Source organism: Mastomys coucha, unplaced genomic scaffold, assembly GCF_008632895.1.
Source record: "Mastomys coucha isolate ucsf_1 unplaced genomic scaffold, UCSF_Mcou_1 pScaffold9, whole genome shotgun sequence".
Lineage (NCBI taxonomy): Eukaryota > Metazoa > Chordata > Mammalia > Rodentia > Muridae > Mastomys > Mastomys coucha.
This window is the reverse complement of record NW_022196915.1, coordinates 47637268-47653341: the sequence shown is the minus strand read 5'-3', so window position 1 is coordinate 47653341 and position 16074 is coordinate 47637268. Positions and strand designations below refer to the sequence as shown.

At 44.4% G+C, this 16074-nt stretch overlaps 1 protein-coding gene across 3 annotated transcripts in view; it reads right to left on the bottom strand.

Annotated features, from left to right (window-relative positions):
* Window positions 1-15865, bottom strand: part of Sacs (sacsin molecular chaperone) — a 97614-nt gene extending 81749 nt beyond the window's left edge. For 2 of the 3 annotated variants that reach the window (XM_031362981.1, XM_031362985.1), the window contains exon 1: window positions 8707-9015. The gene's annotated coding sequence lies outside the window, so the exon portion shown is untranslated. Of the gene's footprint in view, window positions 1-8706; window positions 9016-15770 lie in introns of those variants that run through there. The other variant, XM_031362982.1, reaches the window with a different exon arrangement.
* Between the last annotated feature and the right edge of the window lie 209 nt (window positions 15866-16074).

Sequence of the window (16074 nt, the reverse complement as noted above, 5' to 3'; positions counted from 1 at the left end):
TTTTTTTTTTTTACTATAGCAGGCAGCAGTTGTTAGTAACTGCTAAAATTAAAATTATTCCTTACAAAGTTTTAAAATTTATGTAAATAAAATGGTTAGCTCTCTCTACTACCTCTCCAGGTATTATCATTCCAATTCTTCAAGTATCGAGGAAAACAAAGTACTAACTTTTTATATGCTTATACACCATCTTTTAATTCTCTAATCTTTGTTTCTTCATCCTAGCAGTTCCATAGCCTTGTATACTCTCCTTCTAATCCTGTTTATTTCTAGACCATATGCAAGCCTTTCTCCTATAAAATAAACTCATTTATCATTCATTTCTATTTTATAGATTCCCATTTTTTCTAGTCATGTTTTTTCTTCTTGAGACCACTTTATCTCTCTATCTTTGATGTCCCCAAGTTCACCCTGGCTAATTAAGGCAGCCATTGGACCAGAGGGTACATGTGTCTCCTCATGATTCCAAACTCAAGGCCAAGTCTGGCAATGAAGTTTTTCTAGAAAGGACCATGTAGGCTTTTATGGCCCTTGCGGTTATGTTGTCTAGATCCTTTCCCATGGCCCTGAAGGCCAAGCAGAAGGCCTGTTCCTTGTCCTCCACAGCCTCATGACCACCTCCATCCCTCATTCCCAAGATCCTTATCTGTTTCACTTATTATGGTTGTGATTAGCTCTGAGTAATGGGAGAAGTATATTCCCAGAAAGAAAGATTGAAAGTAGAGTAGTAAAGACAGCAGATCAGCTTCAGGGAGCAGCAACCTTCACATGGGGATCATGGGGATCAACAGCCTAGTGATGCTCCGGGGGCAGGAGCTGTGTCACATCTCCCCTTGCACAGTCATGCCAGAAAACATTCTTAAAATCCAGACGGTGAGTTAACACAGACAAAAATCTCATGTTTGAAAGACAAATATTAAGATCAGGAGGCAGCTGAGTGAGTCAAGTGCTTTTTGTCCAAGTATGAAGACCTGGAGTTTGGATACCCAGAACCCATGAAAACCCATGTGGGAAGCTATGTAAAGTATACACGCAGGACACATATGCCAAATACTTGTCTTAGAGATAGAAAATGTACCCATTGGAAGATCTTAAAAACCACTAATCTTTGAAACAGCCTCTGCTTTTAAGAAATAAAAGGGGGAAATGACAAGCTTTTACAATGATAATAAGTCAGGAGACCGAATTTTCTATTTATATGCTTATAACATAATGGTTATGAAATACTTTATAATTTCAAACTTTTCTTAGACATGACCACATATAAGAGCTGTTTGAAGGGAGATAGGATTGGTAATATGTTAAGGAAATTTGGACAATAAGTGATTTTGTTTAAACACATTCCAAGAGGAAGGTGAAGTATCCATGTCCCCATGTGTTTACTTATCACAGTGATGCTGATGATGGAACCCAGGGCCTCACACATGCTCGCAGGCACTATACCTCTCAGCTACATCCCAACCTGCCCACACTTCCACAGGATAACATGTCTGCAGGAGTCATCATTCAAGCTCCCGTGAGTCATCATTTCTGGACGATCAATACAATCTAGAAAGAGAACTCAAAATTCAGTGTAGACTGTTGTGGATTGGTTCTAATGCTACTCAAGTTAATTTGGTTCCCCAAATTACATGGGAACTCACATGTATGCATATAAGACACTGAGGGTCCCTGCCCCTAGTTGGCTTTCATTGGTAAATAAAGTTGCTGGCAGTCAGTGGCTGGGCAGGGAGACAGGGGTGTGACGTTTAGGTTTCTGGACAAGGAACACAGGAGAGAGAGAAGGAGAATCTCCATGTCAGAGAAGGAATGAGATCTGGGCTTGAGAGCTGCAGGAAGAGAGGCATATCAGCCATGTGAGAGCTGGGAAGAGTGGCCCCAGAGCGCCCCCAAACTGGGTCTGGGTTAGCAAGCATGGAATATAGATTTTAGTAAGTAATAATCCAAGAGTATTGAAGGGGAGACGTTAGCAATGTGGAAGTTTAGGAGTGACCTAGCCATTGAGCTCATTAAGGCATATTAAATATAAGGCTGCATGTGTGTATGTGTCCTTCAGGAATCCAGAGCATTGGGGAGGATAGAGAGGAATTCACACCACCACTACTGGGGAGATTAGAGCAAATTAATCACCAAATGCTACAGCAGACCCATCCCTGAAGACAATTTCTCAGTGACTTGGTGTCACTTAATTTTTCACGGGACATTTTGATTGGCATTCATCATAGCCAATCAATGCAGTTTTCTAAAGCTAGCAGAGAAACAGTCGAGTTTTTTTATTTTTCTTAAATAAAAACTGTTCCTTAAATGCTTATTTTAAATGCAACCATGAAATAGAGCAGATGCAGGTTTATAAGACATGCTGAAATTTCATCCCCACTGCAAAGCCTGCGGAAGGAACCGACTTAACCCAGCTGTGAGTTCAGGGGACTGTTGGAAGCTGATGTGGTCTAGAGCAAGAGTGATGTGCCCATGATTGACTGCTAGAGCTTTTATCAGAAGATGCCGAGAGCAGAGAAGATGCACACACTCCTTGTTCTTGCCACATGATGACTCCTCAGCCTGGGGACTCTACCAACAAGAAGCAACAAGGACACACCAAAAGTGCCACTTGACCTTCAACCAGAGCTGTGATGCTCGACAAACTTACTTTCTTTATAATTTACCCAGGCTGTGGTGTTTGAGTAGCAACAGAAGATACAAAGCACTCTCAGCTCCAACAAATGTATTGTGAATGGAAACAATCCATCCCTCTACACATAAACACAGTACCAGGTGCCACAAACAGAGACCACCTAAAGCTAAAACGAATGCACTCAGACTTACAGATTCAGACTGGATACACGTGTCCTCTGGAAGTGCTCCTCACCTGAGGGCTCTTAATTAGAATTGAGAGCAGGACATTTATGAGCAAAGTATCATCTTTGATACATTCGATACATTCAGAAGGAAGAATTGTTGAAGACTAGGTTGAATTTTAATTTCCAGAGCTGAGAAATAAGGTCATAGGATTAACCCCAATGAAAATAAGAGTGAAGATGGGAAAATAATGAGAGGGGGGCAGAGTTGGTTCTAGAAAGATGCTACTGAAATTGGAAAACTCTATGAGAACTGATCATGAGGAAGCAGGAAGTTAGACCCAATGGAGAGAATGAAAACTGGGCCAGCGCACCAGAGATCTGTCACTGAAGAGCCTGTCGGTTCCCTGGGAGCACCAAGGCAATCAGACGGCCTCTAACGCTCAAAGACGAGGGAAACTGCTGGTCCCCATGGTTTGTGAAAGAACACAGCATTATACAACTTTCTGGAGCCTTCTCATCATCTGCCAATTCTGCAATCTCTTTGTGCCTAAGTTTCAGCATCTGTAATACATGGCCATGTGCCTACCATTCAGGAACAATGTCTACATAAAAAACTATTGGACTGTGTCTAAAGGAACCTAGCAGAGTGTGGATAGTCTGTGCACCTTCTAGATGTCGCTGTCTGTGCTTGTGTACACTGCATCCCATGTACCTATGAAATGGCATGGGATGGTTTCTGTTCACCAATTCACACACTTCCTCCAGGTGTAAACAATGGGGTGCACTGCAGTGTCTGCGAGGGAATGAGGTAGACACTCCTCCTGGCCAGCTGCTGAATCGGTCATTCATTTGGCTCTGAAATTTGGAGCTGCCATCCACTGTTGACATTAGAGTACTGTGTTTCTGCCTCGTCCTTTGTGCCTTCTCAGCAGAAATATCCTATCTTGGCCACCTGAGCTTCCCAGCAAGGTTTGGCACTGTGTGGCTTCATTTGGGGAGTAGGAAGAAAGACATCCCAGTTTTACTCACTAACTGATGCAAAAGTGTCTGTGAATTACACGGTTTGAAACAAACAGCCAGGAGTCCCAATGTCAGGCACGATCAGTAAACAAAGCCCCAGAATCCCTGAATCCAAGGCTGTGCTCCAGTAGAGATAAGCAGTGTGTGGAGGGTGGAAGACCAAAGGGGTCTAGGCTGCAACAAAGTGAACAGAAGCAGCAAGATCAAAGCCGACCTCCTAGAAGCTACAACACAGACACCTGGCTGTTACCAAGGAAACGAGAAGACAGGCTTTCCTACCGGATTGGCACAGAAACATAACTAGAGCCATCTCTTGCTTTATCCTATATAGGGTTTCTGTTACATTGCAGAGCCTCTTGAATAGACTTGAAACACTGAGGACTCAGTGAAGCAGAGGTTGTTTGGAGAGGACTTGGGTGGGATGCAGGGGTGGCATCTCCTGAGGCCCTTCACAATGCTGCTGTACTCGGCAGCCACAGCTCTCTGCAGCTTAACCTATCAAAAAGGTCTCTGTGTCCCCAGAAACAGTCGGTTAACACATTCATGGCAAATAAACGTAGCAAGGCACCGAGCCCTCTCCTGAGAGCAGGGTGCACATTTATCTGTAGATAAAACTAAAACTCCACAATCCCAAACAAATATGCAAGCCATCAACCCTGCTGGGCATGGCAAAAACTTACCTTTGAGTGTTTTCAACACAGCGGTAGGAAGCCAAAGGCAGGCAGACTTCTAGCTTTTAACCTCCAGTGATCCATTAAGAAAGACTGCCCTACCGTCTCAGATCAGAGCAAAGCTTGAGTCAGCAGAGATGAATAGGTTAAAACAGAGTCTTTGCAAAATGGAAAAGTCAGATAATTCACCCTGTGAATCAACAGAGCGAGATCTAGCCCAGTAGACCCTGCCTGTGTCACCAGGGTCAGTACTGTGGGCCATATGCTGGAAGCCAAGTCATGGTCACCACAGCCTCATATACCTGAGCAATCCAACACAGAAATAAAATGCATTTCCGCCAACACCACAATGAGAAGTTAAGGCGAAGGATACTTGGTGTGTACACAAACACATAGAGATTTCCACAGAGCAGCCGTGAAAGCACCTAAGAACAGCACCCAAGCGTTTCCCCTGGTTTCCTGAAGTCCTTCGCGTGACCCAGGCCTCTCTTGCTTCCTTTGCTGCCAGTTCCTCAGAGCTGCCTGACTCCTCTTCCGCCCTCCGTTTCGGGTTCTTGATCACAGATATGAAGGCGTTCAGCAGTGTGTACAAGTTAGCGACTTGGTGTACACATTGCGCCATTGTGCATACACTCTCATTCCCAGATCAAAAGAATAAACATCTAGGTTTATACCCTGAATCAGGTACAGGTTGGTTCTGTGATATATAGAAATAACCATGGTAGGCAGGGAGGGTCTTACACTGGCAAGAAAATAAAAAAGCCCTGTCTATGTTCACAATTAAAAATCTATAAACGTAACACACAAGCGAACTGTATGACCTATGGATTATATCTTGGTAAAGCTGCTAAATATAACATTAATACAAATATGGCTAAAATCTCCTAAATTTGGCAAGAGTTGATGCATAGCATGTAGCTTTTAGAAGACACGAGGAATTCGCTCATTGTTTTAAAAAGTTACCTTGCTGAAGAAGCCTACCCGGTGTCACCACACCAGGGACTTATGTGCCTGTTACCTGATCACTGTGGTGAGGTTGATCATCTGTTCAAAAGCAGGAAGCTCGAAGCTCTGAGGGGTGAAATGTCAGAATCACTATGATGAGAAGCCACCTTTCTAACCCAAGTCTGTCTCAGAACAAATCCATTCAGTCTTGGGCGGTTCTTTCCTCACTCTTAGATGCATCTCAGAGATGAGTTGAACAGGTATGTTCTCCAGGACTAGAGTTTTTCTAAAGCAGTCACCCAGCACAAGCACTTAACCAAAACACTGATAAATAAAAACAGTGGGAGGGCGGGGGGTGGGAAGCCAACATAGACTGAATAAAATTTACACACTGAGCTTCAAAATATAATAATGTAATATCTTTACATGCAAAGCAGCTATTGCCTAATCCAACAGTTAGATGTTTGCTTTTGTAGGATCATAAGAGTTAGACAATAAGAGTTATAAATATATGTATACCTAGTTAAGTTTCAATTCCAGACAGTGGATAATATTTTAGTGTGCGTGCATTTTATCCAACATTCCCTTTGTCTTACTGGGGATTTCTAACAGTTAAATGTGTTGTGTTTAATAAGGGGAACTGCTAAACCTACTATTGTATAGAAATGTCCACAAATCCTAGAGACCCATAATATTCACATGTGTGCTCCTTTCTAGTGCTCAGCAGTTTAATGAAATAAAGATGTGCATGAAAGATAAACCACCACTCACGAGGTGCCTGACTGACTTCAAGCTTTTATCTTTTTGGAAGAAGTGAAAGGCTGTCTATAGACTGCAGAGCCTTTGTCTCCTGGCCTAGGTAAGAGACAACACAATCAGAAGCAGGATTTTAAAAACAAACGTCTGTCTGGATGCTACATTGCTATAAGGAAACTAATTCCCAGACTTCCTGTCACCTGCAAAGCAAGAACCAGAACTTGGGGCTTGGGGTCTGAGAACTCAGTGATCTACATAAGAAAAGCTACCTTGGGTAGACCACTCCTTTTTTCAAATAAGAGTACACTGATCTCCTACTCCCTCAATCTTGCATCTTGTAACCTGCAGAACAGGGCTATTGGATCATTTCTAATTTTGACCACACAAGTGAAAAGTATTTTATTTGATTGAATATTTCCAAGGCAGTGACCAGAGTCCAAAGAGAGCTGTTGAGATCATATACTTAAGACTCCAAGGAAAGTTAAAGAGTCTCTCCCCAAACCTTCTTATCTCAGCTATGAGGACAAACGGTTTTCTGTTATGCACAAAGACAAGCCAGTAGAGCTAAAGTCACACTTTCTGGTTCCCGATCCAGGGCTTTTTCCAGCTTCTCTGTTCTCTTCTCCCTCAGGGAAAGGTACAACATCTCCCTCCTAGACACTGAAATCCAGCATGTGTTAAGTGTAGCGTTTAAGGAAAAATATCAAAGAGAAAGGAGAAAGACAAAGTAGAGATTAAAAATGGTCACAGGATTGGCAATGTCTATACAGAGTGAATGGCCGCCTGGCTGTCCAAGATCAGAATAGTAATGGGACTTGTTCCGATCTCCAATTTGGCACATTTGAGCACATTTAACTGACTTGGACTCCTGGTGGACATGGCCAGTATAGTCATTGTTACTGCCACCACGGTGTGTTTAGGGAATGGTATGCAAGAGGAGTCAGTCTTCCTTCCCCTCAGAGAACAGCTCCATGGCAATGAGGAAGCTTTAGCTCTGCTTTCCTAGGTCAAAGGTATAAGAACAGCTTGGGAGAACAGTGAAGAGCATTTAGCTCAAAGCAAGGGCTGTGTAAGATGCACTCAGCCAAAAGCCCATTTATAACTTCGGTTTTTGAGGGATAACTAATAAATGAAGCTATTTGGCGTGTTTTATAGATTGAGTGAATGGATGTATGTGTGGATGGACGGATGGATGAATGGATGGATGGGAGGATGGATGGATAGACAAGATGGAAATGAATCAAATACTCACTAGCATCACACTGCCTAGTCCAAGCTAGCTATCTTCACAAACATTTGATGTCTCAATGATACCTCCGTCATGTGAGCAATGACCATCAGTGTCTTGGACGAAGAGAAACTGAGGCACAGATTGTGAGTGAATTCTAGGGGGCTGTGTCACGAAGGTCTAGTTGAGCTGACATGTGAGCACAGGGCTGCTGAGGGCCAGTCCAGCAGAAAGCAAAGGACTCTGATAAGCTGTCTTTGTTCTTCAAAACTGTGACTGTACTTTTCTTCTAATGGGAAAAATGGGAAACACTGGAACAGCATTCAACAGTTCTTACAGTCATTCTCATAATCTGAGCACAACAGCAGGGACACAGGAAGATGGTGTAAGCTAGCTTGGTTCCTTTGAAAGGGACCTAGACAGAGTCTTGAGGATCATGGGGGGTGGAGGTGGGGTAGCTTGGGCAGCCAAAAGCCAAGAAGACAAGAAACCACACAGAATGGGGTTGTCAAGGCAAAGAAAAGAGAGCTGGTTAGTCACCAGCAACACTCAGGAGACATGAGAACCTCACACTGTCCTACTTCTTATCTGGCTGTCAGTGGGTGCTTTTAAAACTCAACCTAAGACAAATAAGTGGGGCTGATTGTGGACTACTTCCATACTGGTTGGTGCAGAAATAAAGAGATCCATGTGGGTTTGTGGCAGCTTACTTTTGGAAAACACCTGGAACCAAGCCCCATCCTGTCTTTGGCTCAAACGGTAGAGACTTTTTCCCATTTTCAGAGACACAGCAAGTTAAGATTAAAGCTAAAATTATCAGCATATCAGGCTTGAAGGCAACGCTCTCCATTGACCTTGTTTTAAGAAAAAAAGCAGGCAAGCAAAAAGGACAGCAGAGTGGGAGAGAACTTTTCTAAAATTACAGAACTCTTTCTAAGAATTTAATTATTTCCTAGAGTGAAATGAAATAAGGAGAATGTGTTTTTTACCATAAGGCTTTTGAGTATTATTATATAAGGTAACTGAGAACTGGCTGGTTAAGAACATGAGATTAAAATTAGGGCAACTACAGACTAAGTAATAAACTATTCTGAGAATGCCACTGTATAAATACCAATAGTGGGGACCCTACTCTACATTACAGCAGCGGGCCCTTTGTGACCACTCTCTGCAACTTGGAGTGGAAATTAAAAAGACAAAGCTTACAGTCAGAGCCCCTCCGGAACTAAGATGAGGAGGTAGAGCTGGGCCCACCCCACCCAAGGATGCCATGGTAGCAACTCCTCACCGGTGCGCGCTGCCAGAGCTGCTCTGTCCTCTCTGGGGGGCGTAGATGCAGAGGACGGTGGTCCACTGGTCCACCGCCCGGTTGGACCAGCAGCAGCTGCAGCGGCGACCGCGCTGCCCGGCTCCCCCAGAGCCAACGCCCGATACAGCTGTTCCTAAACTAGACGCAGCCGCAGCCCGAAGGACCCTCAGAATCTCACGGTGGCCATCATCAACCTGGTCGCCCGGCCTTTGTGTGCCTTTTGTACCAACAACAAGTCCCAGCGTGACTGCCACTGCATTCAGCGCAGGGCCAGGAGAGTGCGGCAGTCACAGCTCCCCCTACCTAGCTTTTTTTTTTTTTTTTTAAATTAAAGAGATAGAAGCATATCAGCTTCAGAGAATGCCATAATGCCACAGACCCAGTGTTGTGGCTCACTGAGGTAAAAAGTCATGATGGAAGCTTTATTTCCTTGGTTTTGCAAAAATTAATTCTATAATTTTGGAAAAATTATTCTATTCTTTGTATTAAAACAAAGTCATTCTCCATAGAAGGTTTGTGATAAGGGCTTGGTGTGGGCCTCTTCAGCCCCATAAAGAGTTCTGAATAGACAATGCACAGTCTGAAGACAGGAGGGTCAAGCCTTCTATATATGAGTTCAAGGATAGCTGGTCCCAAAATGGATGGATGGATGGATGAATGGGTGACAGACAGATGATAGCTGTATGATAACACCAGCAGAACTTGTCTAGATAAAACAGCATGTTCTGTGTTACATGGTGCCTTTATTCATTGTTAGATGTGGGCATGAGGTTCCTAATAAATATCAAAAATCAAAAAAAGCATTCACTCAAAATGTGTTGCATGTTGTAAAATGTTCTACAATTGCGAACTGGCGCCAGTGTTAATTGCTCCTGTCAGTTTAATAATGGGGACACTGAGGCAATAAATGCCTGCTTCCCACAAACCAGGGCATGGAATCCCTACCGCACCAGGCTCCATGCGCAGCCCTGCTCCTCTGCCCTTGGGTGTTCTGTGCTCTTGTTCTAGTATCAGGTAGAGCAGCCTCCGGCATCCTATGAATGGGGAGTGTACATCAGCTAGAGCATCAGAAGATTGGAGGCTCCTGTTTGCTCTGCCCTTGGGGAGATTACCTAATTCAGCTCAGCTAGCTCTAGACTGTGCAGGCTCAAATGATGTCTCTGGGGAGAGGCACTGACTTCAGAAAGGGCAATCTGCTTTGCTGTAGTCTGCCTGGCTGTAGCCTAGCCCTTCCCAGGGGAACACTGAAGATACCAAATCTAATAGCATTTCTTCCTCACCATAGACTCCTATTACTCATCCCTCGGTATCCATGGAAGTTGCTTTCTTGAAGCTGCCAGAATCCAAAGATCGTCAAGGTCCTTATCTTAAAGGGGACAGTAGAGAGCTGTGTTTGAAATGGTACAGTGGGCAAAGCCACTTTTTGCACAAACGTGAGTACCTGAGTTCAAATGCCTAGTACCTCAAAAAGTGTTGTGGGGCCCTGAGCCTGTCAGCCCTTAGCTCAAGAATGTTAAGACAGATGGGTAGAGCTTCCTGTCTCCTGAGCTCTCCCAGATCAGTGAGAGACCCTATCTCAAGGAGTTAAGACAGAGGGCCTACACTGGCTTTGGAGTATACTCCTGCATATATATACACACACAGTGGTGGTGGGGTATATAAATGTAGATGCCAATTTACTAGAACCTATATGAAACTCTGGAGTACTCATAGGAAAACATTTACACACACACACACACACACACACACACACACACACACACACACACACACACACACACACACACACACACGTATGTATGTATTCTTTACTCCATGGCTCCCCCAGCAAGGAGGTCCTGAGGAAGAACCATTGTTTCATTCCATGTAGGAATGCTGAGATTGCAGCCAGGAAGAGAACTGGATCCTTTGTATAAGAGGCCTGCCCTGCTAGTGGAACTCCAAGATCAGAGAGGGGTGTCCTTGGAACGGTGATATCCAGGCACCTGGGAGGGGTAGCTGAAACTCATGAATGAACAGTGATACACTCTCCCCTCTTTATGCAGTCTAGGATCCAAGCCCAGGGAATGGTACCTCCCCCTTAGTTAATCTGACCCACCTACCCCATCTCCTGCACAGGCATGACAAGAGACTGGTTGCCTAGTTGATTCTCTGTCCTGCCAAGTTGAGAGTAAGCACAACTAGTGAATATGGATAAGACTTTGTGCAGAATGCCCTCATGACTCCCACCTAATGGCCATCCCTGTACATCATCTACCCTGTTTCCTGTGTTGGCCATCATAGTCCTGGGACAGGCAGACTAACCTCACAAGCATGGGTGAGTCCAAAAGCCTTTAATATACACTGTAACCATGAGAGGTCTATTCAGTGGCACCTGTTTCCCAAGAACTCTGTGGACAGACAGGACAGACAGAACCAGGTTTAGCCCACATCTACCCTCACAGGTACTAGCAATTATTCACCCTTGGGACTTGGGCCACCCTTCATCTGGGTGTGCTTTTGGCAATTAAACAACATCTAGGTTTTTTTTTTCTTACATGATAGCTATTATTTCATACTGCTTACAAAGACACCACAGATGTGCTTTTCTGTTTGAAGTCTTCTTTTATGGAGCAAAGTATCCCGTCTCAGTAGCCACGTTATAATGTTGTTAACTGTTTCTCTACTGTCCTACATTTCAGATGGATCATATTTCTTGGGGCTGGCTTCCTAGTTGTATATTCCTTAAAGTTAATACTGGTCCAAAGGAAACAGACAAGTTTAATATGTCTTATGTCTTCTGTGAGACTTTCCAAAATTTTATACGGGACTGCAGTTTGGCCATCCCATTAGCAGAGTAGGAGAATGACTTTATCCACTTTTAGGGAAGCATCCAAAGTGTTCTTGGGTTTGGCTCACTGAGGCAGAATTGTGAGTACTTTGTTGAAGGTGCTGAATCCTCTGCTTACGGAGGGCTCTGCACTGGGATACGCTCAGCTCAGCAGGTGGAAGTGAAGGCTTGCCCACTGAGCTCAAGCCCTAGTTTCCAACTTGTAACTGGGACCTGGCAACATCATCTGCCTGCCTCAGTTTCTCACGTGTGCAATGAAGATGATGTGTGTGTAGAAGGCATTCTGTACACTTCTGTAAACACTAGCAAGAAGCGATTGCATCTTTGCTGTTTCTATGACTAGCAGCAGCAGCCAAGACATTTGTTCAACATTTCCTGTGAGGCAGACTCCTGGAAAAGCAATGTTTTCACTTAGGTAAAAAGTTTGAGAATTTCCTATGGGAGGCACTTATGAGAAGTGGGGAGTTACTGGGTCCACCGCTTAGTGTCAGCAAGGGATTGGCTTCAGGGTCTCACACACACACACACACACACACACACACACATACACACACAGGCACCCAAGTGGAATGATGTTTGAATACCTTGAATACATGTGTTTGTATTTATATATAATCTCATTTCATCCTCCTATCAACTGTAATTCATCTCCAGATGGTCATAATACAAAATACAATTACATGTAACACAGAGTTTTCTATTGTGTTGTTTGGAGAATTTTTCTTTTTTTTCATTAATTAATTTATTTATTCACTTTACATCTCATTGCAGCCCCCCTCTCCTCCAACCCCCCCCTTACACATTCCCTCCCCTTCTCCTCTAAGAAAAGGAAGACCCTCCCCCACTGGTTTTCACCCCATCCTAGCACATCAAGCTACTGCAGGACTAGGCACATCCTCTCCCACTGAGGCCAGACAAGACAGCCGAGTTGGGGGAATAAGATCCACAGGCAGGCAGGCAATAGTCAGGGACAGTCTCTGCTCCAGTTGTTGGGGGACCCCCATGAAGACTGAGCTGCACATCTGCTACATATGTGCAGGGGGGCCTACGTCCAGCCTGTGTATACCCTTTAGTTAGTGGTTCAGTCGCTGGGAGCCATGGGTCCATGTTAGTTGAGTCTATTGGTTTTCCTGTGGAGTCTTTATGCCCTGTGGGTCCCTCAATCCTTCTGCCAACTCTTCCACAAAACTTCCCAAACTCGACCTAATGTTTGGCTGTGGGTCTCTGCATCTGTTTAAGTCAGATGCTGGGTGGAGCCTCTCAAAGGACAGTCACGCTAAGCTCCTGTCTGTAAGCATAACAGAGTATCATTAATAGTGTCAGGAATTGGTCTTGCCCATGGGATGGGTCTCAGGTTGGGCCAGTCATTGGTTGGCCATTCCCTCGATCTCTGTGACATCTTTGTCCCTGTACTTCTTGTAGACAGGACAAATTTTGGGTCAAAGGTTTTGTGGGTGGATTGGTGTCCTTATCCCTCCATTGGGAGTCCTGCCTGGCTACAGGAGGTGACCACTTCAGGCTCCATATTCCCCAGTGCTAGGAGTCTCAGCTAGAATCACTCTTATAGACTCCCTGGAGCCTCTGTTTGGGGACATTCTTAAGGAGAAAAGTTGACAAATGTTCAGTACGGATGGAGTTTTTCAAATGCTTTTAACTAACTATATGCTTATATACTTGCCTTTGCCTTTGTTCTGAGGCATGGGAGTAAAACTGAATGCCCAATTAGAATAAGACAATTTGTGTGTGAATATCAAATATTTAATATGCATATTAAAATTAACTATGACAATAGCAGTGATGATTATGAGGTGAAATAGAAGACATTGGTCAGCTGTAAATCCATATGAAATGTCAGAAACCAGGACCACTCTGGACTCAGGCAGACTCAAGGCCCTTCATCTGTCCCCATCTTTGCCTCTTCCCTTTTCCCCAGATCTGTCCTAACCTATCACACACTGCACTAACCAAAAGTCGTCATCCCAACTCAAGAAGGCCTCCAAATTCAACAGCATTTCATGCAACCACCTTGGTCATGACATACTGTATGTTACCTTTCAGTCTTAGTGGCTGGTCATACCCAAGGTGTCCCCCTGCCCTGCACTGAAGGACTACAAGGTTGTCTCTGCTCCTGATATGGTGGAACGGTCACCATAGGATACAATGTCCCCTTCCAAAGTTTCTTGGTCCTATAGATTAAAAAATAATTTAAAAGTGTTTGACTGAAATTAGGAAGAGAAATGATAAACTGATCATGCTTGGAATTTGACACTGCTGAGAGAAGGGAGATCTGAAGATGAGGCAAAGGGGGAAGTTATGGAAGCTTTCTTAGTCAGAAGTCAGAAAGTGAAGGCTCTGCGGTGAAGACAAGTGATCAGCTGCGTAGGAAGGATTTGGGGAATATAAGCACAGAGCTCACTAAGGGCACACTTGCTGCTTCCATATCTTGTCTTGTCCAATGTGTCTTATTCCTTTTCCTCTTTCAGCTCTAGGAATAATGCGAGAAGGGTCTGTGATAGTTAATTTTGATTGTCAACTTGATTGGATTAGGTGAAGCAAAACTTTGGGGCTTTTTAAGAGAGTATCAAATTAGGGGAATGGTTACCCCAGACATGGACCGCAGCATCTCATTGCATAGAATCTTTGAGTAATAAAACAAAACAAAACAAAACAGGAGAAAGCCAGGTGGACATCCACATGTGTCTGTCTGTCTGCTCCCTGATCTGTCTGGATGTGAGGCAAGCAGTCTCACAGTCCTGCTGCAACACCCAAGATCCACTTCGATGGCCATGCCTTCCTTGCCGTCACAGACTGTATCGCCTCCAACCGTGAGGCAAAATAAGTGTCTCTTCCATTAACTCACTCCACATCAGATGTCTGGTTATAACATTCATCTTACTTCAAAACAGCTCTCCAGTCTTGCCTGACATAGGAGGCACAGCCACCTAAATTTGTAAAGGGTGTTCCTGGCCACCGAATGTGCCTTTTGTAAAGAGAAACACTGATGATTGACAATGTCATTTGCAAAGGATATCACTGGCCATGCTGTTGTGCTAAAGGATGTCAAATTACCAACATTCAAGTATCCAAAATGCCTCGAAACAGATAGCTGCAGATGGTCTTTATAATTAGATTCCCTCCTGCCTAATGTCCCTCTGGAGGGAAGAGATCACATCACCAAGCTTAACGTTATTGTGAAGTGCTGGAGCACAGAATGCAGGTTGTATGGGCTTCAGTTAGGCACTTGTGCTGCCTGGGTTTCCAGCTGCCTGGGTTTGAGTGCATCTATTAATCTCTGCCTTGTGAACTTGCCAGATGACTTTCACTCAATAGATCCTGATTCTTCATCTTAAACACACACACACACACACACACACACAGAGAGAGAGAGAGAGAGAGAGAGAGAGAGAGAGAGAGAGAGAGAGAAAGACTACAAAACATTTAACTTCCTACAAGCATTAAAGTTAGCTAACAACCAGCAGGTATTTAGAAAAGTCGCTAGAACATAGATGCACCTAGTATGTAAGCTGTAGACACCAGCACCAGCTATGTCAATTTGCAAGGGCTCTGTGCTTGAAAGTGGTTACCGCAAACTAGTATAAGGAAGAAGACAAATGACCCCAGAGATTAGTAAATTGGGGGCTTGAAAAGCCATTTCCCTCTCCCTGTCCATCCTCTCTCTCTCTCCACTCAATCCCCCTTCCTTCCTGTCTTTCTGTCCTTTCTGCTACCTCACTTCTTGTTCTTCTATGACAGAAGCCCATGGAGGAGGAAGCCCACGGAACCCTTGAATTGTATATTGGCTCGGGTGCCAGACCCATGCACAGAGTTGAGGAGCAAGGGAGGTAGCCCTCAGACTGGAAACAAAGGCATTCCCAAGGAAGAGAAACCGAGCACCGGTGAATAGGACAGTCAGTTTCACCTTCCCAGCCACCTCCCACCACCACCTTCTCTTCACTCCTTACCTTACCCATTCATCTCTCACTTCTTTGGACAACAGTTACTTTATTACAGGACCACAGCATGGGGCCCATCTCTACAGTTCCACCCAATGGAGAATCATGGAGAAGAAAAAGCCACATCTATTCAGGGCCCTAAAGTCTGATTTGTTTCCATAGCCAGCTCTTCTACGAAAAAACAAAAACAAAAACAAAAACAAAAACAAACAAACAAAAAAAAAACAAAAAAAAAAAACAAATACAGATTTAACGCTTACCGCTTACGGAATTGTGTGGAGCCTTAGAGCAGTATCACCAGAGGGCAGAGGGCGCACTTCTCTGCAGAGCCCTGGCCCCAGAGAAAGGAAGTCACGGCTTGGGCAGAGGGCGCACTTCTCTGCAGAGCCCTGGCCCCAGAGAAAGGAAGTCAGGGCTTGGGCAGAGGGCGCACTTCTCTGCAGAGCCCTGGCCTCTGTGCCCGAGCAGGAAAAGTAGAACCAAGTCTCACATGATTCTCTTTTTGGTATCTTCTGATGTTGCAGAAGGAAGACAGCTCTGTTCTACACCCCCACCCCACCCCAC